Source organism: Trachypithecus francoisi, unplaced genomic scaffold (genome assembly GCF_009764315.1).
Source record: "Trachypithecus francoisi isolate TF-2019V2 unplaced genomic scaffold, Tfra_2.0 Contig01585, whole genome shotgun sequence".
Lineage (NCBI taxonomy): Eukaryota > Metazoa > Chordata > Mammalia > Primates > Cercopithecidae > Trachypithecus > Trachypithecus francoisi.
Window position 1 is genome coordinate 10,676,785 of NW_022681444.1, and position 26,992 is coordinate 10,703,776.

General features: G+C 44.9%; 1 protein-coding gene across 3 annotated transcripts in view; it reads right to left on the reverse strand.

Moving 5' to 3' along the window:
* The window catches only part of AK8 (adenylate kinase 8), a 163,021-nt gene that overhangs the window by 44,376 nt on the left and 91,653 nt on the right, over positions 1-26,992 (reverse strand). The window lies entirely within an intron of this gene.

Here is a 26,992-nt window from a genome sequence, read left to right on the forward strand (position 1 = left end):
AAGCAATCCTCCCACCTCAGCCTTCTGAGTAGCTGGAACAACAAACATGCTCCAACATGCCTGGCTAATTTATTTTTAGTTTTAGTGGAGATGAGGTCTCTTTATGTTGCCCAGACTGGTCTCAAACTCTTGGGCTCAAGCAATCCTCCTGCTTCAGCCTCCCAAAGTGTTGGAATTACAGGTGTGATTCACTGTGCTTGGCCTCCTAAGAATAAATTTAACCAAGGAAGTAAAAGGTCTCTACAAGGAAAACTATAAAACACTGGTGAAAGAAATTAAGGAGGTCATATATACAAAAATTGGAAAGACATTCCATGTTCATGGATTGGAAGAATTAATATTGTGAAAGTGACCATACTACCAAAAGGGACCTACAGATTCAACATAATCTGTATCAAAATACCAATGAAAGTCTTCACAGAAATAGAAAAAAAAACCTTAAAATTTATATGAACTATGAAACACTTCAAATAGCCAAAACAATTCTGAGCAAAAAGAACAAAGCTGGAGGCATCAAATATACTACAAAGCTATAGTAACCAAAATAGTATGGTACTGTCAAAAAAACAGACACATAGACAAATGGAACAGAATAGAAATCCATAAATAAGTCCATGTATTTATAGCCAACTGATTTTTGACAAAGGTGCTAAGAACATTCAGTGGAGAAGGGGCAGTCTCTTCAATAAATGGAGCTGCGAAAACCTGATATATCTGTATGCAGAAAAATGAAACTAGATCTCTATCTCTCCTCATAGACAAAAATCAAATCAAAATGGATTGAAGACTTTAAAAAAGGCCCAAACCTATAAAACTACTAAAAGAAAACATTGAGGAAACACTTCAGGACATTGGTCTGAGCAAATTTTTTTTGGTAAGAGCTCAAAGGACAGGCAACAAAAGCAAAAACAGACAAATGGGGCTTATATCAAGCTAAAAAGCTTCTGCGAAGGAAACAACAGAGTGAAGAGACAACCTATGGAATTAAAGGAAATATTTGCAAACTATCCATCCAGACCGAGATTAGCAGCCAGAATACACAGGAACTCAATAGCAAAGCCAATTAAAAAATGGGCAAATGATCTGAATAGACATTTCTCAAAATAAGATATACAAATGGCCAACAGGCATATTAAAGGTTCAACATCACAAATATCATGGAAATGCAAATTAAAATCACAATGAGATATCATCTCGCCCCAGTTAAAATAGCTATTAGCAAAAATCAAAAAAAAAAAAAAAGATGCTGGTGAAGATGTGGAGAAAGTGGAATGCTAGCACATTGCTAGCGGGGCTGTAAATTAGTACAGCTACTTTGGAAAACAGTATGGCGGTACTGCAAAAACTAAAAACAGATCTGTCATGTGATTCCATAATCCCACTGTTGGGTGTGTATCTAAAAGAAAGAAACTTAGTATATCTAAGAGGCATCTACACGCCCATGTTTACTGCAGCACTACTCACAATAGCCAAGATATGGAATCAACCTAAGTGTCCATCCACAAATTAATGGATAAAGAAAATGTGGTATGTATACGCAATGAAGGACTATTCAGCCATAAAAAGAATGAAATTCTGTCATTTACAGTAACATGGATGAAACTGGAAGTCATTATGGTAAGTGAAATAAGCTAGGCACAGAAAGACAAATATGGCACGTTCTCACTCATATGTGGGAGCTAAAAAAGTTGATCTCATGGAGGTAGAGAGTGGAATGATGGTTACCAGAGGCTGGGAGGGGGCGGGGGAGGTGAAGAGAGGTTGGTTACTGGGTAAGAAAATACAGTTAGATAGAAGGAATAAGTTCTAGTGTGTGATAGCATAGGAGGGGGACTATAGTTAATAATACTTTATTGAGGCCGGGCGCGGTGGCTCAAGAAGCGGCTGGGCGCGGTGGCTCAAGCCTGTAATCCCAGCACTTTGGGAGGCCGAGACGGGCGGATCACGAGGTCAGGAGATCGAGACCATCCTGGCGAACACGGTGAAACCCCGTCTCTACTAAAAAATACAAAAAACTAGCCGGGCGAGGTGGCGGGCGCTTGTAGTCCCAGTTACTTAGGAGGCTGAGGCAGGAGAATGGCGTAAACCCGGGAGGCGGAGCTTGCAGTGAGCTGAGATCTGGCCACTGCACTCCAGCCTGGGCGACAGAGTGAGACTCCGTCTCAAAAAAAAAAAAAATTAATACTTTATTGCATATTTCAAAATAGCCAGAAGAGATTTGAAATGTTCCCCAAATAAAGAAATGATAGATGTTTAAGGTGACAGACATCTTAAATATCCCAGTGTGATCATTACATGTTATATGCATGTACCAAAATATCACATGTACCCTCATAAATATGTACAATTATTATCTACCAATAAAAAAATCAAAATAATTAACTTCTCAATTTTTTTTTTTTTTTTGAGAAGGAGTTTCGCTCTTGTTGCCCAGGCTGGAGTGCAATGGTGCCATCTTGGCTCACTGCAACCTCTGCCTCCTGGGTTCAGGCAATTCTCCTGCCTCAGTCTCCCAAGTAGCTGGGATTACAGGCATGTGCCACCACACCCGGCTAATTTTGTGTTTTTTTAGTAGAGATGGGGTTTCTCCATGTTGGTCAGGCTGGTCTCAACTCCTGACCTCTGGTGATCTGCCTGCCTCGGACTCCCAAAGGGCTGGGCTAACAGGCGTAAGCCACCGTGCTGGCCAACTTTTTAATTGTTTATGCCTTTTGGATCAGCAATTTCATTTCTATGAATTTTCCCTAGGGAAATGATCAAAACGAATGCAAAAACAAATACAAATGCATACGTGTGTGTATACAAATGAATACCAGTTGTTGCACTGTAATAGAAAAAAATAGGAAACAAACGTCTGCTAACAGAAGGTATTTAAATACATTATAATACATCTGGACAGTCTCATGCTATGCAAACACCCAGTGAGCTACATCTTTATGCAGTGATAGGGAAAGATGTCCATAATATTTTATTAAGTGAAAAAGCAAGTTACAGAAGGATATATGCAAGATTTTATTTGTCGTTAAAAATCTCCATGTTTTAAAACCCACTGGAAAATGAGTCCCAGCCACACCACCTTAAGGGTTCCTTAATTGATCCAATCATCTGCTTGTTAGAGTGAGTGCAATACAGTTCCTGCCCGCATGGGGGGAAACAGGCTGGGAGGAGGGCCAGGGGCAAGTAAGTGCTAGGAGTGGAAATGGGAGGGGGCTGGGCAGGCACTGTGGGGAAGGTCAGGGGTTCCCAAGGCAATGTCAAAATCTCCAAATACAGTCGGCCAGACGGGGGTAAAAGAGAGACTGAAGAGGCAGAGCCATCCTGCTCAGTCCAGGTACCACCCTGCCCTGCTACTGTCTGGTAAGCATCTTGAGCTCCAGACTCTCAGCCTCTCTGGGCCCCCAGTTTTTTCCGGGTAAGAGACTTGAACTGATGCTCTCTAAGGATTCCTCAAGCTCTGAAATTCTCTGCTGACATTTGCCAGCAGCAAGGCTGACTCGAATCTGAAATCTCTGAGGAAAGTGGGGGCCTCTCCCAGAATGGAACCCTCTCTGAATACTTTCCCGAGAGGGACCTTAGGCTGTGCTGCCTGTTCCCAGCGTCGCAGGCAGGAGGAGCGCAGTCACTATGGGTGGGGTGAGTGCATGGGAGAGGGAGTGAATGAGCAAATGTCCACGGAAGGGCATAAGAGAAAGGCTCCAGCAAGAATGCAAAGGAAGATTTGTCTAAAATGGCTTTTCAAGGCGGTCATGAGCTTGCCTCTAAGCCAGCAAAGCGTGTGGAAGAAACATCGGCAGTGAGGGCTCCCATCTCTCATTTCTCAAACGCCGAATCTTTCAGCGAGGCCACTTGCCATTCCTGGTAGGTAATCAGATCGCTGTTAATTAATAAAGCTGTCAGGTGGCTCGTCCTCTCTGGTCATTAGTATCCTTTCAGAAAGAGAATCCTGCCATCACCGCCTTGTCCGCCCCTCCGCTTGCCAGCAATTAACTTAATGCTATGCAAATGAGAGGCTCTTCTCATCATTAGCTTATAGCCACGAATGTTAATCGCATAATTGGGCCTTCAACAGGGTAATTAGACACGATTTCCTCCATTAGTCTTACAAGGCTAATTATTGTTGAGAGGAGAAGGGGAGTGCTCCCAGGGCTCCAAGCGAAGAGGGGCATCTGGTAAAGCGAATTCGGGGGCCACGTCCGCCAGGTAAAAACGGCAGTCGCGATCCATTGTCACAGCCCACTGTCCCCACCCATCGCAAGGACGGGGCTAGGGAGGGAAACGGAACCAGGCGAAGGCCTGGGGGCATCACACCCGTGCCCCGCGCCTGGGTGCTGGGATGCACAAAAGGAACGTGGCGCTTAAAAGTGAAAGCGGAAACAAACAGCAGACCCCGCCAGCCCGGGCCGGAGGCCCAGCCCCTCGCCAAGGGCCACCCCTCGGCGCTCAGCTTCCCTGGGCCTCTGCCGCTTCCTCAGTGCTATGAGGACCACTGCTCGATGGCGTCCAGGCGCCTCTGGGTTTGACTTTCATGGCTATGAATCTCAGGATGGAAAAAAAGCCCAGAACCCTGACTGGGGTAGGGGCTGGGGCGGGGGCGAGGGGACACCCTGCGAGGAGCGGGCTGGGAGCACGGCGATGACCCGGGACTTGCACACGTGTCCTGCCCTGGCTGTAACATGAGCAGCCCGCGTGAGGGTCAGCGGTGACTTCCGCGACTGAATCGGCTGGCAAGCCGGTCCCCTTTCAACAGAGACCTGGGGCAGCGTGGTGGGCAGCGGGTTGGGCGGAGATCGAGACCAAAACGAGGCCGGGAAGAGCGCAATGGGTCAGCCCCTTCAAGGGAAGCCCCGGGACGCAGTGTGGGGCGGTCTTGCTCCCTGTTGACCCCCAGCCCCTGGAGCCAGGAACCCAGTGGGCTCTGGAAGCAGGTGCTAAGTGCATGGTAGACCCCCTGGCATGGGGTTACACCTTCTCTCAGGCCCAGCGGGGGTGGGCCTCCCCCATCAGGGAGATACTTTCCCCATCTCATCTCAGTGGTGAGGGAGCAGATGGTGGCCTGGGCAAAGGCAGCACAGGAGAGGGGAGGGTCTGGCTGAGGAGGGGGCCGCAGGAAGCCTCTGGGAAGCCAGCAGGGCAGGTGTGGACGTAGTGCCAGGGTGTTCTGAAGACTCTGCGTTCAGCGGTTCAGCGCACAGGAGTCCAGGGACCCGTCTCAGTCTGAGTCCGTCTCCACTGCCACGATGTGCTGTGTGATGTGGGCAAGACACTCAGCCTCTCGGAACCTCAGTTTCCTCAGCTAAAAGGTTCGGGTGATGCACCCTTTCCTGAGTCTTGCTGGAAGGACCAGGAGGGAAGAGGTAGGCCAGGTGCACAGCCCAGGGCCTGGCACTCCTGCCCGCAGGAGACAGAGATTATGGAGGAAGGTGCTGTGGCAGATGGTGGTCACGCTTATACTCCGAGAATTATGTCCCTGTCAACAGAATGGCCCAGGAATCCTGCACATGGCAGCCTTCTCTGGATGTTTTTATGAGATTCTGTTTATGAAACTGTGTCACCCTCCCTGGATTGTCCAATCCTCCATCTTTATATGCTTAAGCCCCTACCACAGGCTCTCAATAAGGCCATTAAGGGGTCCTTGGTGGACTGAAAGGGAGCCTCTTGTAAAGAAACAAACCCTTAGGTGTCACTCGATTGAAATGTGAAGGCAGAATGAAGGTAAGCTGGAAAGTACCAGGTCTCCATCCATCTAGAATGTTCTGACTGCAATTCCCTTCAAAAGGCTCAAGGCTCCCTCTTTGTTATGGCAGTGTGGCTCCATTATGAATGGCCATTGACAAGCACGTGGTGTGAGGTCACCAGAGGGGAAAGGCTAGGATGGAGCTTCCTTTCAGAGCCTGTGTATCAGTCCGTTTTCACACTGCTAATAAAAACATACCTGAGACTGGGTAATTTATACAGGAAAGAGGATTAATAGACTCACACTTCCACATGCCTGGGGAGGCCTCACGATCGTGGTGTAAGGCAAGGAGGAGCAAGTCACATCTTACATGGATGGCAGCAGGCAAAGAGAGAGAACTTGTGCAGGGGAACTCCACCTTAAAAAACCATCAGATCTTGTGAGACTTATTCACTATCACGAGAACACCAAGGGAAAGACCTGCCCCCATGATTTAATTACATCCCACCAGGTCCCTCCCACAACACTTGGGAATTCAAGATGTGATTTGGGTGGGGACACAGCCAAACTGCATCACCCCAGAATGCTCCTGCCACCACCATCAATGAGAGGAGTTGCTCAGCTGCCTTTGAGAGGTCACTGGGTGTTAGACTCCGGTGATTCCCAAATTTTTCTTCCTGAACTACCAGACTCAAGAGCCTGCTGCCTACTTGATATACTGTGTAGATATTGTTAGGGTTGAATTGTGTTCAAATTCATCTGTGAAGCCCTAACCCCCAGAACCTCAGAAGATGACTGTACTTGAACACAGGGCCTTTAAAGAGGTGGTTAAGTTAAAAGGGCCCTAAAGGGTGGACCCCAATCCAATCTGACTGGAGTCCTTATAAGAGGAGGAAATGTGGACACACAGAGAGGCACCCAGGGCACACGTGCACAGACAGACGACCATGTGAGGATGCAGTGAGAGGCCTCAGAAGAAACCAATCCTGCTGGCACCTTGATCTTGGACTTCCAACCTCCAGGACTCTGAAGAAATAAACTTCTGTTAAGATATCTCATCTGTGGTACTTTGCTGTGGCAGCCCCAGCAAACCAGTAGATTTCTAAGAGGCATCTCAAGCTTATCATGCCCAAAACTGAGCTAGTGGTCCCTCCCCAGCCCCGTTCCTCCAGCCTCCTCCGCTGGTCAGCACAAGGGCAGCCCATTCTTCCTGCTGCCCCAGCAAGCACTGGAGCTCTCCGCAACACCTCTCTTTCTCACGTGTCCTACATCCAGTGTGATAGCAAATCAATGGTACCAATTCTACCTTCAAAGGACTTCTCACCACCTCCACAGCTACCACCCCGGTATAGGCCTCTGGCACCTCTCTCCTGGATTACTGCCAACAGCCCCATATCTGGCCTCCCAGCTGCTACCTTGTCCCCCTGTCTACAGCCCATTCTCCACCCACTAGGTATCCTTTCACAATATCATCTGGATCCCATCAGTCATTTGCTCAAGCCCCACACAGTGGCTCCCCCATGACTCCAAGGAAAAGCCCAATTCCTTCAGGGTCTGTGGTCTCTTGTGACCTCTCGCACCTCACCTGCGAGTCTCCCTGCTCTATAGCCAGTGGCCTCCTTGATGTTGATCAGAGTTGCCAGGCACATTCCTACCTCAGGGCCTTTGCACTGTGGTTCCAGGCCTGGACCACTCTTCCCTACATCGGTCCATGGCTCATTCTCTTACTCCATTTAAGCCTCTGCTCAAGCATCATCAGAAAGGCCTTCCCTGATGTCCCTCTATAAACAAACCCCCCTGTCCTCTCCCTTCCAGCTGTCCATCTTCCCTATTCCCCTTTATCCTGTGTTATTCTCCATAGCACACCATATATTATGCATCTGGTGTTTATAGACTTTCTCACTCCAACCAGAATGTAAGACACCTGAAGCGTCTTAGGTTTTGTTTCCTTTTGAGTCCCAAGAACTCAAGTAGTGCCTGCATGCAATCGATGTTCCATAAATATTTGTTCTCCAACTGAATAAAATCATTGCTGTGTTACATGGGAGGAAACCGTGGTTCAGAGTAACAAATACCCTGACCAGCATCACATAGCCCATAAATGGCAAAGCCGGGATTCCAACTCAGTTGCTGACGTCAGAACTTCTTTGTTAACCACTGTCCTATTATGCTGCTTCTTATCACGAGAACAATATGTAAAGTCTTATGGAGGTGCACGGCAAGGAGAGGCATCAGGGGAGGCTTCCTGGAGCAGGTGGCATTTGAGCCAGGCCTTGTAAAAAGATAAGATTTGTATGAAATCCCATGATATTCTGAAAGAAGAAACACCATGAGTAAAACCTCCGTGTTTAGGAAACAGGAAGTGGGCAGGTGTGCTAAGGTGTTGGGGGGAGAAGGGAGTGGTAGATGGGAAAAAGAGAAAGCATGGGACCTCCCTCTTCCCTTGGCTTCTGGATGCTCCCCATTTCTCCTGCTCCCCACTCCAGCTTCTAGTGTGGGAGGAGTTCCTGGCATGGCAGACCTTTATTGGGATGCATGAAGCCCTTCCCTATGACCTAGAATCCATGCTCCTGAGACAGGCCCAGGAGAGAAAAGGAGGCACAATGCCAGCGCTCCTGGACGGACACTGTCTGGTGGCCAGCATGGGGTGGGGGTGGCTCTGACCCTCCTGCTCATGGGGGGTTGGGGCTAGTCTGGAATCTGCAGAAATCTCAAAGCAAAGTAAGGCTGCACTGCTATTTGTGGAAGACCCTTCTTAAAATTTTTTTTATATATTAAATAATTTCTGTGATATTTAGGAAGAAGAGCTTCAAGCTTTTAGACATCTGCCACCTGAATCTGGCAGAGGCTCAAGCTTTTAAAGCACAGTGCCGAGTTCAGCAGTTCAGCACTTTAGTTATGCCTCTAAGGAAGATGGAAAATTGAAGTACACTCTGATGTCTACCAAAGTCCCCTATGGGTAAAGAAAAACAAATATGATTTCTCCAAGTCATCTTGGTGTGTCTGTCCTCTTGCCTTTCTCTGAGAAATAAATTTAAGTGAACGGTCGAACATCGCGCCTGCCAAAAATGGGGACGTCTCCATCAGAGCTCGATTCAAATGCCAGCTACCCTGGGCTCTGTTCTGTTAAAGGTCACCTGTCATTCTCCACCCAAGGCATGGAGATTGCTTTGGAGCTCTGATTTCCACGGCGGGAAGGCATGTTTATCTTCCCCAACGTCTTATTCACCACTGGCTTAGGCCCAACTGTTACCAGTTGAGTACAACCCGCTGGGCCCCTAATAAGAGCTTGGAATCCACAGGAGGGAAAGAAATTGAGATGCGCTTTCCCAGTGAAGAGTTGTAAACCTTAAAGGTAGGAAAAGAGAAGTCAGTTGGGCAGGAGGGGAAATTTCCTGGCTGTAAAGGCTCTCAGATACTACAGCAGGAAATGGAGAACAGTCATCCCTTTCTCTCCAAAGGGCATTTTACCCAGAATGCTGTGCTGAGAGCAGGGGATGGCGAAGGGACCCTGGAAAGCTCTCCCTGACCTCCAAGAGTTAGCAGGAAAGTCGAACCAGCAATGCAGGCTGCACTGGGGGGCTCCTAGAAAGCTCCTAGGAAAAAATGTTAAGTGGTAAATAAACTGAGTTTCAGTATAACGCAGTGAGACTGTTCGTATCTGTTTATTTTATTTTTATTTACTTTTTTATTTTAATTACTATCACCCATGCTGGAGTACAGTGGGGCAATCTTGGCTCACTGCAATTTCCACCTCCCGGATTCAAGCAATTCTCCCGCCTCAGCCTCTCCAGTAACTGGAATTACAGGCATGCACTGCCATGCCCGGCTAATTTTTGTATTTTTAGTACAGATGGGGTTTCGCCATGTTGGCCAGACTGGTCTTGAACTACTGACCTCAAGTGATTCGCCTGCCTCAGCCTCCGCCTCCCAAAGTGCTGGGATTACAGGCATGAGCCACTGTGCTTGGCCTCATGTCTGTTTTAAACTAGCAAAATTACTCACCAAGAAAAGACCACGCAGAGCCCTTGCTATATGGCATGACCCTATCTCTTCCTCAAGATGAAGTTCCCTGACAGAACAGGCCATCCCATGGCTCCCCGGAAACTTCTTCCCACCTACCCCAGGCACCATGCAATGCTCTCTCCCAATCCTCGGCTGCCTCTTGGGGACAGCAGAACCATGCCTGCGGTCTCCTGGGCACTCTCTCTGCAGAAATTCACTGTATTTTTATACTCAGAAAAATCCATGAGGCTGCAGGCAGAGTTCAAAGGTTATGTACATTTTTTGATGTCGCTGCTTCAAAAGTAATTGCTCTTATGCTCTCAAACACAGACAACATACCTAGTAACAGGCTGTCATAAACTAAGTTTTAACCCAAGAAAGCAGCAGCACCGGCCTCTCCCGCATTTGCCCACATCATCCTCACCGGACTCCCTCTTACACAAACATTGGAAATAAGTGGTAAAATGTCAATGGTCCCCAGGCAGGAAAATAATGGGAGGACTTTCCTTTTTCCACTCCAGTTGTGAGTTTATTTACTGAGAGATTAAAATGCTACATCTCCAGGGGTGGTGGGCTGCTGGCCTATCACCACCATTACTGGCCACAACCTTGGGCTCGAGGCCCAGGGGGGCACCTCCTTCTTAACTGCAGGCCGGATGACCCAGACACCACCTCCCTTCTGACCTCAAAGGATTCATAGGGCTCTCTTCTCCCAGCTTTGAAGTCATGACGAAAAACTCTTGATTCCCCTTCACAGGCAATTGACTAAGCCCCCACCAACCACTTCCCTTATCCAGCCACACTTGGGGCCAAGTTCTAGACAACCTGGGACAGCCTCTGTGCTCTGGAGCCTCCAAAATTATTTAAATTAGCCATATTAGACCCCTGGCTCCATGGAGTCTCAGATATGAATGTGATTTCATCTTTGTCTTCTTGCAAGATCGTCCTCCTGCCCCATGTGTCACGTGGTGGATAAGGAACTGCCTTTCTCCAACTCTGCCCCGCAAAGCCAGCCCAAGGGAAGCAGGCTGCTAAGAGGCACCAGCCACGGCCACAACATCTTGCGACTGGTATTTTGGTGAGGAATTGGGTTGACCATACTTCTCAGAAGCTCTGATCTCTACAGAAAGGCACAGAGCTCCCAATATGTGAGGAATAAATATGGTCACACAGGGGGAGCCCCTGTCGATGCCAGCTCTGTGTCCAGTGCCTCCCTGCACTGGCTCACTGAGTCCTCTCACCTGATGTCCCAAATCTCACCGTCCCTGGTTTTTAATCGAGGAAACTGAGGTGTAGAGAAGCTAAGAACTTGCTCAAGTAGGAGCAGATCAGAGATGAGTTGCTTCGACTCCACACCGACGTTCCTTTGCCCCTGCTGCCTCCTCGGCTACAGACTGAGCCTGGCTCTCTGTAGCAAACTCAGATTTCAACTTTGAATCTGTTGATAACATTATCTCAGTTGTACAGAGTATTTTCCAGTTCATCATTCCCATCAATACATATTTTCCCAGCAAATATATCCATTAGCCCAGCAAATGGCGGGTGGGGCTATTACTCCATTTGATGGTTAAGGAGACTTGAGGCTTAGAAAGGGTAAGTAGCTGCCTGTAGACCACTTGGCCAGTAGAGCAGCCAAGCAGGGCTGAGGGAAACAGGCTATGAACTATCAGGAAGCTCTAGGGGCAAGGAAGGAAACTTGGGGTTCAAGAGAGATGGCTGCCAAATGTTTAAACAAAGAGAAGAGCCCGGAAGAGCCAAGGCTGTGGGTCCCACCCCCAACACATGCCCCACTTTCTTTTTCACCCTTGTCCACAGACACTGTGGAAACAATGGCCACTTCCACCAAAGCTGCCCAATTTGAGGCAAAGACCTCAATCCCCAAGTGGACCTCTGTCTCGAGGTGCGAAGGGGCACGGCAGGCCTTTGCTGCATCACTGCCCTTGAGACAAAGTCAGAATGATGTCAGGTCCTGTTGTGGTCGGCCGCATGGGAGCTCCTGTTAGGACTGGGCTTCTGTTAGGACGAGGCTCGCAGCAAACTCGTCTTTAAGAAAGAGCTTTCTTCCAAAAAGAAAAGGCACCATGGCGCACACAGTCAATGATATGTATTCCAGCCCATGTCTGGTAAACTCTCGGATGATGGCAGCAAGGCAGGGTCACCCGGGTTCTATTAGCTCAATTAATGAGGAGTAAGATAAGGCTAACACCCTGCTCGTCGGGCAGCTCGGGCCCAGAGCTGCAGTAATGGAGTTATTAACCTTCGTCAGCCACTGGATTTTGCTGCTGATTCCAACTCCATTTCCTAGTTCAGGCCTCCATTAATGGGCTGTTTATTATCCATAGTCCGCATAAGGATCAGCTGCAGAAATATGAGCGCTTCCTGGAAGCACCCGTGATAATGAAAGAGAGAGAGAATGGGGCGGGCAAGAAATCCTCTCTACTTTGCATTTGAATTTTTCTTTGGTCCTACTGCCATCCTCTCAAGAAATTATAGCATTCTTCTTACTTTGGACCACGTTAGAAATGACAAAGTCATTATCCAAGGGTTTCACTGTGTTGTCCCCCAAAAGCAACTGTCATACGGAAATAAATTACGTCAAATGAGGGAGCTCTGACATATAAACTATATGCCAATCTGGTTTTCAATTTCATAAAGTACCACTATATTCCATCATTTAAAATTTGACATAATCGAAACAAAAAAATCAAAACTGCGTTTAGCAGAATAATTTTATCAACGTTGTTAAATGCCGATTTAAAATTCCCAGTTTGCTTCAGTTTGAACTGAAAAAAAAAAATCCACTTTTCTTGGCTCGATGGGGTCCTGAACAAAAGGGCAATTTTGTCTTTGACTATTTCGGGGTCATTTGCCCCATCTGCTACCAGAAGAACAGGCTATGTTCCCCACTTCCAACCCACTGAGAAGAACAGGCTACGTTCCCCACTTCCAACCCAGTGAGAACAGGCTACGTACCCCACTTCCAACCCACTGAGAAGAACAGGCTACGTTCCCCACTTCCAACCCACTGAGAAGAACAGGCTACGTTCCTCACTTCCAACCAGTTAGAAGAACAGGCTACGTTCCTCACTTCCAATCCAGTGAGAACAGGCTACGTTCCCCACTTCCAACCCACTGAGAAGAACAGGCTACGTTCCCCACTTCTAATCCAGTTAGAAGAACAGGCTACGTTCCCCACTTCCAACCCAGTTAGAAGAACAGGCTACGTTCCCCACTTCTAATCCAGTGAGAAGAACAGGCTACGTTCCCCACTTCCAACCCAGTGAGAAGAACAGGCTACGTTCCCCACTTCTAAGCCTTGCATCTTTAAAATGTCTTCCATAGACAAGGAAAGCAAGCAGGTCGCCATTAGAGAAAAACTATTTTGAAAGTTATTTGTACCAACCCATAGTGAGTGGATGCAGCAAACACTCTTTGAGGATCATCCCTTCAATATTTGCCATCTTAGACTCTTCGTATTGAGGAGGAATCCAACATCACATGGGGAAGTGTCATAGTAAATGTGTTTATACTTCTTAACATATAGACGAATCTGTAGCATCCTATTCAGGGGCTGTGTGTGCTGTATGTATGTATGTATGTATGTATGTATTTTCAGAGAGACAAGGTCTCCTTCCGTCATCCAGGCTGCGATGCAGGGGCATGATCATAGCTCACTGCAGCCTCTGATTCCTGGGCTCTGGCAATCCTCCTACCTTGGCCTCCCAAGTAGCTGGAACTACAGGTGTGCACCACCATGCGTGGCTTAGCGTGTAATTTGTTATGTGAGAACAGGCGAGAAGACAAACTCTCCCCTACACATGTGAATGAGAGTCGGCCCTGACAGGAGGTGCTCTGGGCACTCACATGCAGGGCAGGTCATAGCATCCACAGTATCCGTACAGCTCTTTCAAGCTATCAACCACATGCACACATCCTCCATCGACTCTCCAGAGCAGCAGTGCTGTGAGGTTAAAAGAGTAGAGATTATTGCCCCATTTAACAGATAAGGAAATTGAGGTTAAATGTGTCTTCTTCAAACCAGCTAGCCAACAGGGAGGGATAAATGCAATCCCATTGCATAAAGGATAGAATGTAACAGTTCAGAGCAAAGAGCTGGGTTCAGGGCTGGCCCCTTCCATGGAGCTTACCTGGCTGTGTGGCCTGGGGCAAGGACATGGCCTGTCTAAAGCCGGCAGCCTTTCCACCTGAGCAAACCTCCTTTACTGGTCTGTTGAATGGACGGAATCACATAGGAAACGACTGCATAATTAGCACTCAGTAAAGACCAGATATCATCATTGTTACTCTTGTTGTTAAGATAATGATGATTATGAAGCAGGAGGGGGCCGGAGAGAGAAGGAGGAGGGTAAGGGAAGAAGTGTCCTCAATGGACATGATCTGGGAACAAAGTGGGAGGGGCTGCTTCATGGCAGTCAGAGGAAAAAGGAGAATGAACTGAAAGATGGAGAAGGAGAAAGAGAAAGGCAGACAGGAAGTCGAGAAAGGCAGAGCAGAGATGCCCTGTGCAAAGCCATAGCAGTTTTGCCCTTGGAAATCGAAAAAGAAAGCTTCCAGACCCGAGGGGACAGGCTTGGCCCCGGCAGGCTGCACGGGGTGCGGAAGTGCCACCCCTTGTGCCTGGGGGTGGGTGTCTGGCAGCCTCCCTCCCCTCGGCAGCTCTGTTCTCTCTGGCTTTCTGGAGGAAATGTCTCTGCGTGGACGGTCTGTTTAGCAAAAGCCAACAACGACAACTACAAACTCTTCTCATTGTATATGGGGAGCCATATACAATGAGAAGAGACCTGTCACTGCCTTTCCGGGACAACTGAACCTCTCTGGGCTCCTCTGGATGCGGGACACACATACCCATCTTATTTAAACAACAATAATACATAAAAATTCAGAAACCACCACATCCTCAAAGGAACCTATAGAGTAGTGTCCGGTTTGCACAAAATGACCTGGCACCCAAATGAGTTAATCAGAAATATCATTCTTGGGTGGTTTCCTGAGAGCCCTAAAATGTAGTCCGATGAATAGAGAAAAAGATACTCCAGAAAACACCACCAAGATTACAACTCCCTGCTACCATTTTGCTGAATTTCATTGCCACTGACTCATCTAGGTCCCTCCTTTTACACCTTTTTCCAGGATTTCTGAGATAGCATGACCAAGGCCTTGTGGGGGAGGGTTAAGGTCACAGCTTGCTCTGCCCCCTCCCTCCTTGCAGCACGGAGGGAAAAGAGGATGCAAAAAAACAGTGGGTTTCATACACAGCAAACTTCCCAACATCAATCAGAATCCTATACTCTTTCTCTGTAGTAAGCATTAATTTTACAAGAAAATCCTGCGCTACAAACTTGCCGCATGAAATGAATTATTTTACAGCCAGGCAGAGGGCAGGTTTCTGGATGCAGCCATGAACACAGTTCTTTCTTTGTTTCTTTCTTCTTTCTTTCATCCTTTTTTTTTTTTTTTTTTTACTATTATTACGTTTTAACAAACTTTATAGCCCATTTTATTTGTTCTCAAATAACTTTTTCTCTTTCTTTTCGACAGATCAATTACTTGGTTTGTTTCCCTTACTGTATGATGTTGGAATCAAGAGATTGATACTGCTCAGTGGAATATAATTTAGTATTATGTGCCACGGGTTTATGAGGTAGGAGTCAGACAAAACATTGCATTTGAACACTATCCATTTATTAGCTCTAAGAAGAGATTTATATTTGACAAGGAGACAATAACTTTGTTTTCTGATAAGCCAAAGAGGTCTATTTTTGTGTCCAATACACGGAGTAGCTTACCCTACCCCAATAACTCTATTTACTAGTGTGAATATATTTTAATAATAAAATTGATATATATGTAAATTTATTTTAATCTAATTTCATCGACCCTTCCTTAAAAAAAGAGCCTTTGTAGATTGTTTTCATATCTGAATTATAGATTTCTGTATCGTATTCCCAGATTGATTTCTAGGTTATAATTCTGTCAAGATTTCCTCCTGGTGTCAAAAACAGCAACACCACAGCTAGAGTGTTTTATAATTGGCATCACAGCTGAACCAGAATTACAGTCCTGATAGTCATCCCGGTGCTAGGTGGGTTCATTTTAGAATATTTCTCTTTCTTAGCCTGTATCTGAACTTGAAGGTTTATGGCTAAAATTACTTTCTGAGTTAATCATAAAAATGTTTAATTGAAAGCTAAGGTGCTGGAAACGGAAGGGACAGAGATGAGAAAGGAGGAAGGAAAATGCACCCTCAATGACTACAAAAGGATGATTAACAGCAGCATATGATTAAATCTACATTGTAAATAAGGATTTTTTCTTCCTACCTGTCCTTCGCCCTAGGGTCAAATAAATTAAATTGGCATTATTTACTTAGTCTTTAGAACGTGATTTTCACTCTGTGGTGAACGGAGGAGGGTTCCGTGCACCCCTGCCCTAAATCAAATGGTTCTTGAATATTCCTGTTTGTGTGCTTTTGAGCACTGTGCCCTCCCCTGTGTTGGTCCTGTACTACTGGTGCTTGGGCTCGGTGAGTAGAACAGTCCTTTTTCCCCTCAGGCTTCAGAAAGCCAACACTAGATTCTCTCCCTTGACCTGTTAATGACACCCTGCCCCTGCCTTCTTTAAAGTGATTGTTGTGTATTTTCCCCAGTGCCTTTCATCTTCAGGTAGCTGATGAGCTCACAAAGAAGCTATGCTGGCTGGGAGCAGTGGCTCACGCCTGTAATCCCAGCACTTTGGGAGCCCAAGGCGGGTGGATCACTTGAGGTCAGGAGTTCGACACCAGCCTGACCAATGTCAGATGGTGAAACCCCATCTCTACTAAAAATACAAAATTAGCTGGGCGTGGTGGCACACGCCTGTAATCCCAGCTACTTGGGAAGCTGAGACAGGAGAATCACTTGTATCTGGAAAGTGGAGGTTGCAGTGAGCCAAGATTGTGCCATTGCACTCCAGCCTGGGCAACAAGAGCAAAATTCCATCTCAAAAAAAAAAAAAAAAAAGAAGAAGAAGAAGAAGAAGCCATGCAGCTGGTGCTGTGAATTAACCATGTCTGTGGCATTAACTATGTTAGGAAGAACAGAGGGTGGACACTTAGCCTTTGGGTACTTGGTCCCTGGAATTTCACAGGAATAATGGTAGTAAACCAGGATGTGTAGGTTAAGACTGTCAGATCCCTGCTGCCCGGGGCCTAAACAGAGGTTTCAGTCTTCCAATGGGAAGCTCTGTGGCCCAAACTCTAGGGATATAATTCAGAGTTGAGGAGATTCTAACTGTGGGAAAGGCAGAATAATGCCTGCCCCCAACTCCAAGATGTTCACCTCCTAATTCCCAGATTCTGTGAATAGGTTATCGTACAAGGAACAAGGAACTTTGCAGACTGGATTAAGTTAAGGACTGTGTTGATATGGTAAGATTATCTCAGGTTGTCTGGGTGGACCCAATCTAATCACATAGCTCCTTAAAATCTAAGACCCTTTCCCGGCTCTGGTCTCAGGGAGACATGAGTACAGAGGAAGGGTTGGAGTTGCACTGTGGCCTCTGAAGATGGTGGGAGGGGCCGTGAGCCAAGGAGTGTGGGCAGCCTCTAGAAGGTGGAAGAGGCGAGGAAACGGATTCTGCCCTAGAGCCTCCAGGAAGGAATGCAGCCCTGACAGTGCCATGATTTTTAGCACTACAGAATTTGAAGACAATAAATTTGTGTTGTTTTAAGCCACCAAGTTTGTGGTAATTTATTACGGCAATATAGGTAACTAATATGCCAACTCACACTATTCTTAAACAAACAACCGGCCTATTCAAAGGTAAGGATTTGCAAAATATATCCATCTTGGGACCCAGTTACAGGTGCTACCAAAAAATGGAAGGAAAGGGGTATAAAAGTCAAAAAAAAAAAAAAAAGAGAGAGAGAGAGACAATGAATAGCCGTTAGAAAACAAATTACTCGGCCGGGCGCGGTGGCTCAAGCCTGTAATCCCAGCACTTTGGGAGGCCGAGACGGGCGGATCACGAGGTCAGGAGATCGAGACCATCCTGGCTAACACGGTGAAACCCCGTCTCTACTAAAAATACAAAAACTAGCCAGGCGAGGTGGCGGGCACCTGTAGTCCCAGCTACTCTGGAGCCTGAGGCAGGAGAATGGCGTAAACCCGGGAGGCGGAGCTTGCAGTGAGCTGAGATCTGGCCACTGCACTCCAGTTCGGGCGACAGAGCGAGACTCCGCCTCAAAAAAAAAAAAAAAAGAAAACAAATTACTCCAGGAAACATAAGAACATTTTAGATAAAACCTTACCAGAATGTTCTAAATAATTTAAAGAGAATGGGCTCCATGATACAGGAAATGAAAGAAAAGATGATGAGATTTTTTAAAAGGAGATGCAAAGAAAGCTGACAAAATGAAGGAAAAATACCTAAGGGAAAAGTAAAAGCATTATGGAAACAAAAAATCAAATGAAAAGCAGCCATAAATAAACACAGCAGAGAACAATCAGTTACCATGAAGGTCAGAGTCCAGAAAATAATACCCAAAGAGTAAGATAAAAGCCACCAGCAGAAAATCCAAATTATGAAAAGCTGATGACAAATATCTTACACACACATAATTGGTCTTGCTGAAGAAGAAAACCAAGCAAATGAACCCGAAAAATATTAATATATCTACTAGAAGAAAACTCTCCTGAAACACCGTTAAGTGAAAGGGTTCCTAATGTCAGAGAAAAGTAATAAGGAGAACCAAGACTGAGCTATGGCCTAGTGATTGTAAATGAACTTAAAGAGAAGGGGGTAGGGAACACAGACAGGCAGAGAGAGACAGAGAGATCTCATGAACACCCAGGCAAAAGAAACACATGTATAGGCCAGGTGCGGTGGCTCATGCCTGTAATCCCAGCACTTTGGGAGGTCGAGGTGGGTGGATCACCTGAGGTCAGGAGTTCAAGACCAGCCTGGTCAACATGGTGAAACCCTGTCTCTACTAAAAATACAAAAATAAGCTGTGCATGGTGGCACACATCTGTAATCCCAGCTACTCAGGAGGCGGAGGCAGGAGAATCACTTGAAGCCAGGAGGGGAAGGTTGCAGTGAGCTGAGATTGCGCCACTCCAGCCTGGGTGACAGAGTGAGAAAGAAAGAAAGAAAAGAAAAGAAAGAAAAGAAAGAAAGAAAGAAAGAGAGAAAGAGAGAAAGAAAAGAAAGAAAGAGAGAAAGAGAGAGAGAGAAAGAGAGAGAGAGAGAAAGAGAGAGAGAGAGAAAGAGAGAGAGAGAGAAAGAGAGAAAGAGAGAAGGAGAGAAAGAAAGAAAAGAAAAGAAAGGAAGAAAGAAAGAAAGAAAAAGAAAGGAAGAAAGGAAGGAAGGAAGGAAGGAAGGAAGGAAGGACGGACGGACAAGACAGACATCTGGCAACATGTCAGAGTCGTCTATGTAGAAGGGATTTGGAACACGGAGGGCCGGGGAGGAGTTTGAGGGGGGAAAGAAAGAAATATGATCAAAGAATTCTTTGCCAGATGTTGTTTACAAGTAAAAATAGCGGAGAGACATTCTCAAGTATGCAAGAATTCAGGAAGTTTAGTATCTATGTACCCTTGCTGAAAATGACTCAAAGACATAATCCATTCAAATGAAAGACAAAATCAAAATTAATAAATGAAGAGGTTGAAATATATAAACAGCTGGTGTTGAAATCTTAATCCAGTTTTAGAGAGAATAAAAACTTTATAAGTATAGCAATTATAGTTAAAAACAGAATATAATTGTTATATTTCTAGAAAGAAAAGTTTAATCAATACTGATTAAAAACAATAATCTGTGTATAATAGACTGGCACAGAAAAATTTCAGGATATATCTGTCCCTGGCTCCCCCAAAATGGAGAATGGCTGGAGAAGGGGGATGAGGAGGCAGTACATGTGGGATCCTTTTTTGACATCGTTTTTTGTTTTTGTTTTTTTTTTTTTTTTGAGACGGAGTCTTGCTCTGTCGCACAGGCTGGAGTGCAGTGGTACAATCTCAGCTCACTGTAACCTCCGCCTCCTGGGTTCAAGCAGTTCCTTGCCTCAGCCTCCTGAGTAGCTGGGACTACAGGCGCCCGCCACCATGCCCGGCTAATTTTTTTTTTTTTTTTTGAGACGGAGTCTAGCTCTGTCGCCCAGGCTGGAGTGCAGTGGCGCGATTCTCGGCTCACTGCAAGCTCCGCCTCCCGGGTTTACGCCATTCTCCTGCCTCAGCCTCCCGAGTAGCTGGGACTACAGGCGCCTGCCATCTCGCCCGGCTAGTTTTTTGTATTTTTTTAGTAGAGACGGGGTTTCACCGTGTAGACCAGGATGGTCTCGATCTCCTGACCTCATGATCCACCCGTCTCGGCCTCCCAAAGTGCTGGGATTACAGGCTTGAGCCACTGCGCCCGGCCGATGCCCGGCTAATTTTTGTATTTTTAGTAGAGACGGGGTTTCACCATATTGTCCAGGCTGGTCTTGAACTCTGGACCTCGTGATCCACCCACCTCGGCCTCCCAAAGGCGTGAGCCACCACGCCCAGCCGACATCTTTCATATGAAGGGGTCAAGATATTCTGCTACATTTCAAAATCAACAAACTGAGAAATAAGGTTTAATCAAGTCATGTTGAAGAGACTATTAGAACTACAAACAGATATCTCCTAAATTAATGGAAGTGGGGCAGGTAAGAAGCTAACAAGAACAAGAACAAAACTCAAAACACATCCCATAAAGAAAAGATGGAAAACAAAGGAAACCATAATGAAGCACAAAATAAAGTAAGAAAAACAAAAATAAGTGGGATAGACTCAACTATTCAAGGAAAAAGACATTCAGATTGAAGAAAATATATCAAACCCAATTTCATTCTGTCCACAGTGAAGACAACGTCTACGGGCTCCACCCATGCAACCAGAGCTTCCACATAGCTTTTTAGTAGTGTCATCAACAAAAAATAAGAGAAGCAAAATAGCTGAAAGTAAAACTTAGGAACATGCAAATATAACAAAGAAATCAGAGTTTCGATTCCAGATAAAAATGGCTTTTTGAAAACCGCACCAGATTTTGTTTCTTCCCCAAATCCCACAGAAAAATGACAGGAAAGGCACTTTGAAAAACTAACCCACAAGCACAGAAAGAACAGGGAAGAGGAAGGCAGTCAGACAAAGGACTTTCCTTTTTCGATGCTGGAAAGCAGACTTGGACCACAGGCAACGAGCTGAGGCGGCCTCAGAAAGCCAAATCCTAAATCAGTAATAGGAAAACTGAGAATCAACCCCATCTTCCCCAGAAAATCCTCAAAAGGCTCATGCACAGGTGCCACCTGGGAGCTGGTGGCTAAAATAAGGGGGCTTGGTTGAAATTTGTTTGAGAACAGAGTGAGTCCTAGATCCTTTCCTCACTCCACCCAGTTGAGTGAATGTCTCTCCTCCACTTGGGAAGAAATGAAACATTTATTCTCTTGAGAGGATAAAACACAGGCTCTTTGGGCTGAAGAATGCCAAGCACAGTTGAGAGCCTGAGTCTATGGCAAACACAAGGGAATTAGGTAAAAGTATGCAAACTGCATGCAGTATGTGAGACCCTCCTCTGCCCTTCCCACTGTCCTGCTTCTCCCCTGGACCCCCAGAGGGGGTCCTGGCAGAAGGCCTTTACCCTCCAGCAGGAGACTGCATGAGTCCTCTCTGGGGAATATGAGCAGCCCAGAGGAAAAGACCTAATGATGTTGACACTTGGTGGGAGGGTTCTGCACAAATGGCCCAATTTGATCACCCCAGTGATATCAACCTACAGTGAAGACTAAGCCTGTGGGCTCTATCCATGCACTCAGAGCTTCCAAATCGCTTTTGCAGTCTCCCATTCTTAGACATGAGCAAACAACTAAGGGTAATCCAACATCTAAGGGTAAAAAAAGACTCTGCTGAGAAAGAATAAGACCAAGACAAACAAAAATTCTATAGAAACTGATTATGCAGAAAAGAAGAGGAAAAAAGCCTATCTCCCCATCCTCCCAACAAAATCAAATATGTCATTAACATTTTTAAGAGATAAAAAATCCACGAAACAAGATCAAGAAACTATAAAAGGAATATTCAGAAAACAAAAAGCTCTTGAATATTGCAGAAATAAACAAACCCAAGAGCAGAAATTAGAATTCAATAAAAATGTTGGAAGAGAGAGTTGAGGAAATCTCCTAGAAAGTAGAGGCAAACAAAACAAAAAGCAGTAGCTGATCACACACACACGCACACACACACACACACAAAATACAAGGGAAAAAAGATATTTTTACATCATTTAGAAGGCCAGTCCTGAAGATCCAACGCCCAAATAACAGGAGTTACAGAGAGAATAGAAAAAAGGGGAAAAAATCATTAACAAAATAATTCAAGAAAATGTCCCAGGACTGAAGGACACAGGTTTCAAGATTAATTTCTGGTACAGTGGAGTAAATCTGACCTATACCGAGGATATAATGAAATTTCACTGTGAAATTTCAGAACCCTGGAGACAAAGGAAAGAGCCTACAAACTTCCACAGAAAGAAAAAAGTCACATATGAAGGATCAGGATCAGATCGGCATTGGACTTCTTAGCAACACTGGAGATTCATAATTCGACGGGAAAATCATTTCCAGCCTATAATTTCTCACCCAGTCAATCTGTCCAACAAGTATGAAGATAGAATAGACACTTTCAGATAGAATAGTAGGGCCTCTCAAAATTTACCTCCCATACACTCTTTCTCAGGAAGTTACTCATAGATGTGTTCAACCAAAACAAGGTAGTACACCAAGAAAAAGGAAGCCATGTGATAGAGAAATAAAATATCTAACATGGGAGGGGGTAAAGAGAATCTTCAGTGTAGTAGTGAATGACAATCCCAAAATGATTGTTGTGTACAGGCATAAACAGGCATAAAGGGTGACTTCTTCAATTCAGAACACACGTGTTGCCGGTGTAACAGCCTATTGCTTTTAAACCATCTTTTTGACTTAAGAAGCAACTAGAGGTAATGCTTTGTCAAATCAAGGGGGTATAAAAAAGGAAGATGTGTGACGTAATAAACAGAGACTCCAACTCAAAAGAAAGCCAAGGGGAATTCCTCTGATTATAGTAAAGAAAAGCCCTTGATGATCAACTGTGCAGTAAGCCTAGAAAAAAACCAGTCCAAACAGGAGAGGAATGGGAGTGACCAAGAAGAAAAAACAACCTGAAACTGATAGATTACACAATATGATGGACTTTGTGGGAAATTGTTCTGAAAGGCTATTATGAGATGTGGAAATAATTAACTAATAGATACAAAGAAAACTAGACAAGTGAAAAAGCAAGATGATTATTAACTTCAGGAAAATCAAAAAGAAAGGAAAGGCAAAACAACAACAACAAAAGCTAACACCTTCCAGCTGAGTTAGATGCCTTAAAGCAGGTTTCCTGGAAAAACCACACAACTGTATGCTTATTATATCTCATTGGCCAGAACTTAGTGTTGTGGCTCCATATAGCTGTAAAGAAGACTGGAAAATGGGATCTTTTATTTTCAGACACCAATATACTCTTCGGAAAATTGATCTTTTGTTATTGAGGAGAAAAGTTAGAACAAATGTTGGCGTAGATAATTAGCTGTCTGTCACTGACGGTCACTTTCATCAAGAATACATTTCACAACGAACATATAGCTGACAGAAACCTTTATGCACTAAATAACATAGCACCAAAACACATAAGGCAAAAACTGTAGGAAACACAATAAAAATTAATGGCACAAGATATTCAAATTATATTAATATATTTAAAGATAGGGAAAGGGATGATTTTCTAGGAAGAGATCAATTGCACAAGAAAAGAGAGAAATCTGAATTGACCAAACACCATGAACAAAATCAATCAAATTGTTAACAAGCTACCTCTGCCCCATAAGTGCCAGATCCTAAAAACAGTTACTGCTGGAGTTTTAAAAACTCTCTCAGATATGGAGAAAGAAAGAAAATCTATGAAACTTTCACATTACTGGTACCAAAGCATAACAAAGCACAAGAATGTGGAAAAATTCTAATCCATCCTATATATGCATATTAATGCAAAAAAACTAAATAAAAATGTAGCCAATACAATCCAACAGCATGTTAATTTCCTTGTGCTGCCATTATCATGTTATGACAAACTTAGCTGCTTAAAGATACTCAAATTTGGGCCGGGTGCGGTGGCTCACACCTGTAATCCCAGCACTTTGGGAGGCCAAGGTGGGCAGATCACAAGGTCAGGAGATCAAGACCACCCTGGCTAACATGGTGAAATTCCATCTCTACTAAAAACACAAAAAATTAGCCGGGCATGGTGGCAGGCGCCTGTAGTCCCAGCTACTCAGGAGGCTGAGGCAGGGGAATGGCGTGTACCTGGGAGGCAGAGCTTGCAGTGAGCCAAGATCGTACCACTGTACTCCAGCCTGGGAGACAGAGCGAGACTCCATCTCAAAAAAAAAAAAAAAAAAAAAAAAAAAGATACTCATATTTGGCTAGGTGCGGTGGCTCATGCCTGTAATCCCAGTGCTTTGGGAGGCTGATGCGGGTGGACCACCTGAGGTCAGGAGTTCAAGACCAGCCTGGCCAACATGGTGAAACCTGTTTCTAATAAAAATATAAAAATTAGCCATGCAAGGTGGCACACACTTGCTATCCCAGCTACTCAGGAGGAGGAGGCAGGAGAATCGCTTGAACCTGGGAGGCAGAGGTTGCAGTGAACAGAGATCATGCCACTCCAGCCTGGGCGACAGAGTGATACTCGTCTCAAAAAAAAGAAAAAAAAAAAGAAAGAAAGAAAGAAAGGAAGGAAGGAAGGAAGAAGAAAAAAGAAAAAAAGATAATCAAATGTATTATCTCACAGTTTCTGTAGGTCAGAAATCTGGTATGAGTCTAACTGGACTTAGGTCAAGGTATCAGCCAGAGCTATAGTTCTCACCCGGGGCTCACTGTTTGTTGGTCGAATTCATTTCTTCTCACATTTTCCATGGCCTCCATCTTTGAGCCACCAATGCTATGTCATGCTTAGAAATCTCTCTGACTTCCTCTTCTGCCCTCAGTCAGGAGGGAACTCTGCTTTTAAGGGTTCGTGTTATTATTCTGGGCCCACCCAGATAGTCCAGGTTGACCTTTCTATTTTAAGGTCAACTGATTAGTAATCTTAAGTATATATGCAAAGTCCCTTTTGTCATATAATATACATGCAGAGGCATGATAGCAGAGGGGTAAAGGTCATAAGGGTCAAAATTCTATCTGCCACAAGCAGTAGAATAATATACCATGAAAGAACAATATGCCATGACCAAACCAGTTATTATAGGAACAAAAGATTGGTTTACTAGTATTAACATTATTTATTTATTTATTTTACTTTATTTTATTTTATTTTATTTATTTTATTTTATTTTTGAGACGGAGTCTTGCTCTGTCACCCAGGCTGGAGTGCAGTGGCCGGATCTCAGCTCACTGCAAGCTCCGCCTTCCGGGTTTACGCCATTTTCCTGCCTCAGCCTCCCAAGTAGCTGGGACTACAGGTGGCCACCACCACGCCCGGCTAGTTTTTTGTATTTTTTTAGTAGAGACGGGGTTTCATCATGTTAGCCAGGATGGTCTCTATCTCCTGACCTCGTGATCTGCCTGTCTCGGCCTCCCAAAGTGCTGGGATTACAGGCTTGAGCCACCGCGCCCAGCCTATTAACATAATTTATAATATCAATATGTCAAAAAGAGAAAAATTAATTTTAAAGGATGCTGAAAAGCTCTTGATAAAATTCAACATTAACAAGAGATTTTAAATCACAGAGCTATACTTCTTTAACTTCATACAAATTATATGCACTTCAAACCAAAAGCCAGTAGCATCTCAATATCAGCAATACCAAGACAGCCCTTACGGTCAGGAAAAACCACCCTGTCGATCATGACACCCTGTTCTGAAAGTACCACCCAAAAAGAGTAAAATGAAAAGTATAAATATTGAAAAGGAAGAGGCAAAAGGATGAGTATTTGTAGATGACATGATCATCCACCTGAAAAACCCAAGAGAATCACTGAAAAACTATCCAAAACAGCAGGAGGGTTTGAGAAGGTGGCTGGAGTATAAAATAAGTAAGCCAAAATCAATGTCTTTTCTACACTCTTGAAAAACCCACTTAGAAAATACGGAATGAAAAGATCTTACTATAATATCAGTAAGAAGAACAAGAGATAATATATCTAGAAATAAAAAATGCAAGACCCAAGGAAGTGTTGATATTTTCACTAGAAACAAAGATAGGGGCCGGGCGCGGTGGCTCAAGCCTGTAATCCCAGCACTTTGGGAGGCCGAGACGGGCGGATCACGAGGTCAGGAGATCGAGACCATCCTGGCTAATACGGTGAAACCCTGTCTCTACTAAAAAAATACAAAAAACTAGCCGGGCGCGGTGGCGGGCGCCTGTAGTCCCAGCTACTCCGGAGGCTGAGGCAGGAGAATGGCGTGAACCCGGGAGGCGGAGCTTGCAGTGAGCTGAGATCCGGCCACTGCACTCCAGCCTGGGCGACAGAGCGAGACTCTGTCTCAAAAAAAAAAAAAAAAAAAAAACAAAGACAGGATATAGCCATGTCAAACTGTAACGGGTTATATTAGTCCATTTCACACTGCTATAAAGAACTACTTGAGATTAGGTAATTTATAAAGGAGAGAGGTTTAATTGATTCACAGTTCCACATGGCTGGGGAGGCCTCAGGAAACTTACAGTCATGGCAGAAGGTAAAGGGGAAGCAAGGCACATCTTACATGGCAGCAGGAGAAAACAAATGGGGAGGTGCCACACTTTAAAACCATCAGATCTCATGAGAACTCATTCACTAGCAAGAGAACAGCATGGGGGAAACCACCCCCATGATTCAAACACCTCCCACCAGGTCCCTCCTTAACATGTGGGGATCATAGTTCAAGACGAGATTTGGGTGGGAACCCAGAGCCAAACCATATCACAGATCAGTTTGAAAATCTAAGGCGATTCCAGCTAAAATTTCAATGGCAGTTTCTTTTTGCACATGATAAAATCATTATAGTGTTCAGTTGGAATAATAAATATATAAAAGACAATAAAGATTAATGAGAGGGCCTTGTCCTGCATTGACTATTGAGATATAATATATGGCAAAAGTAAAGCAGTTAAACAGAGTGGTACTACTGCAGAAATAGACACTCAGACAAGAGAAAGTTCAGACACAGGCCCAGTATATTGAGAGACTAAACACACAGTTTTGAGGATGGTGAGGATGGTCAGACCATATGT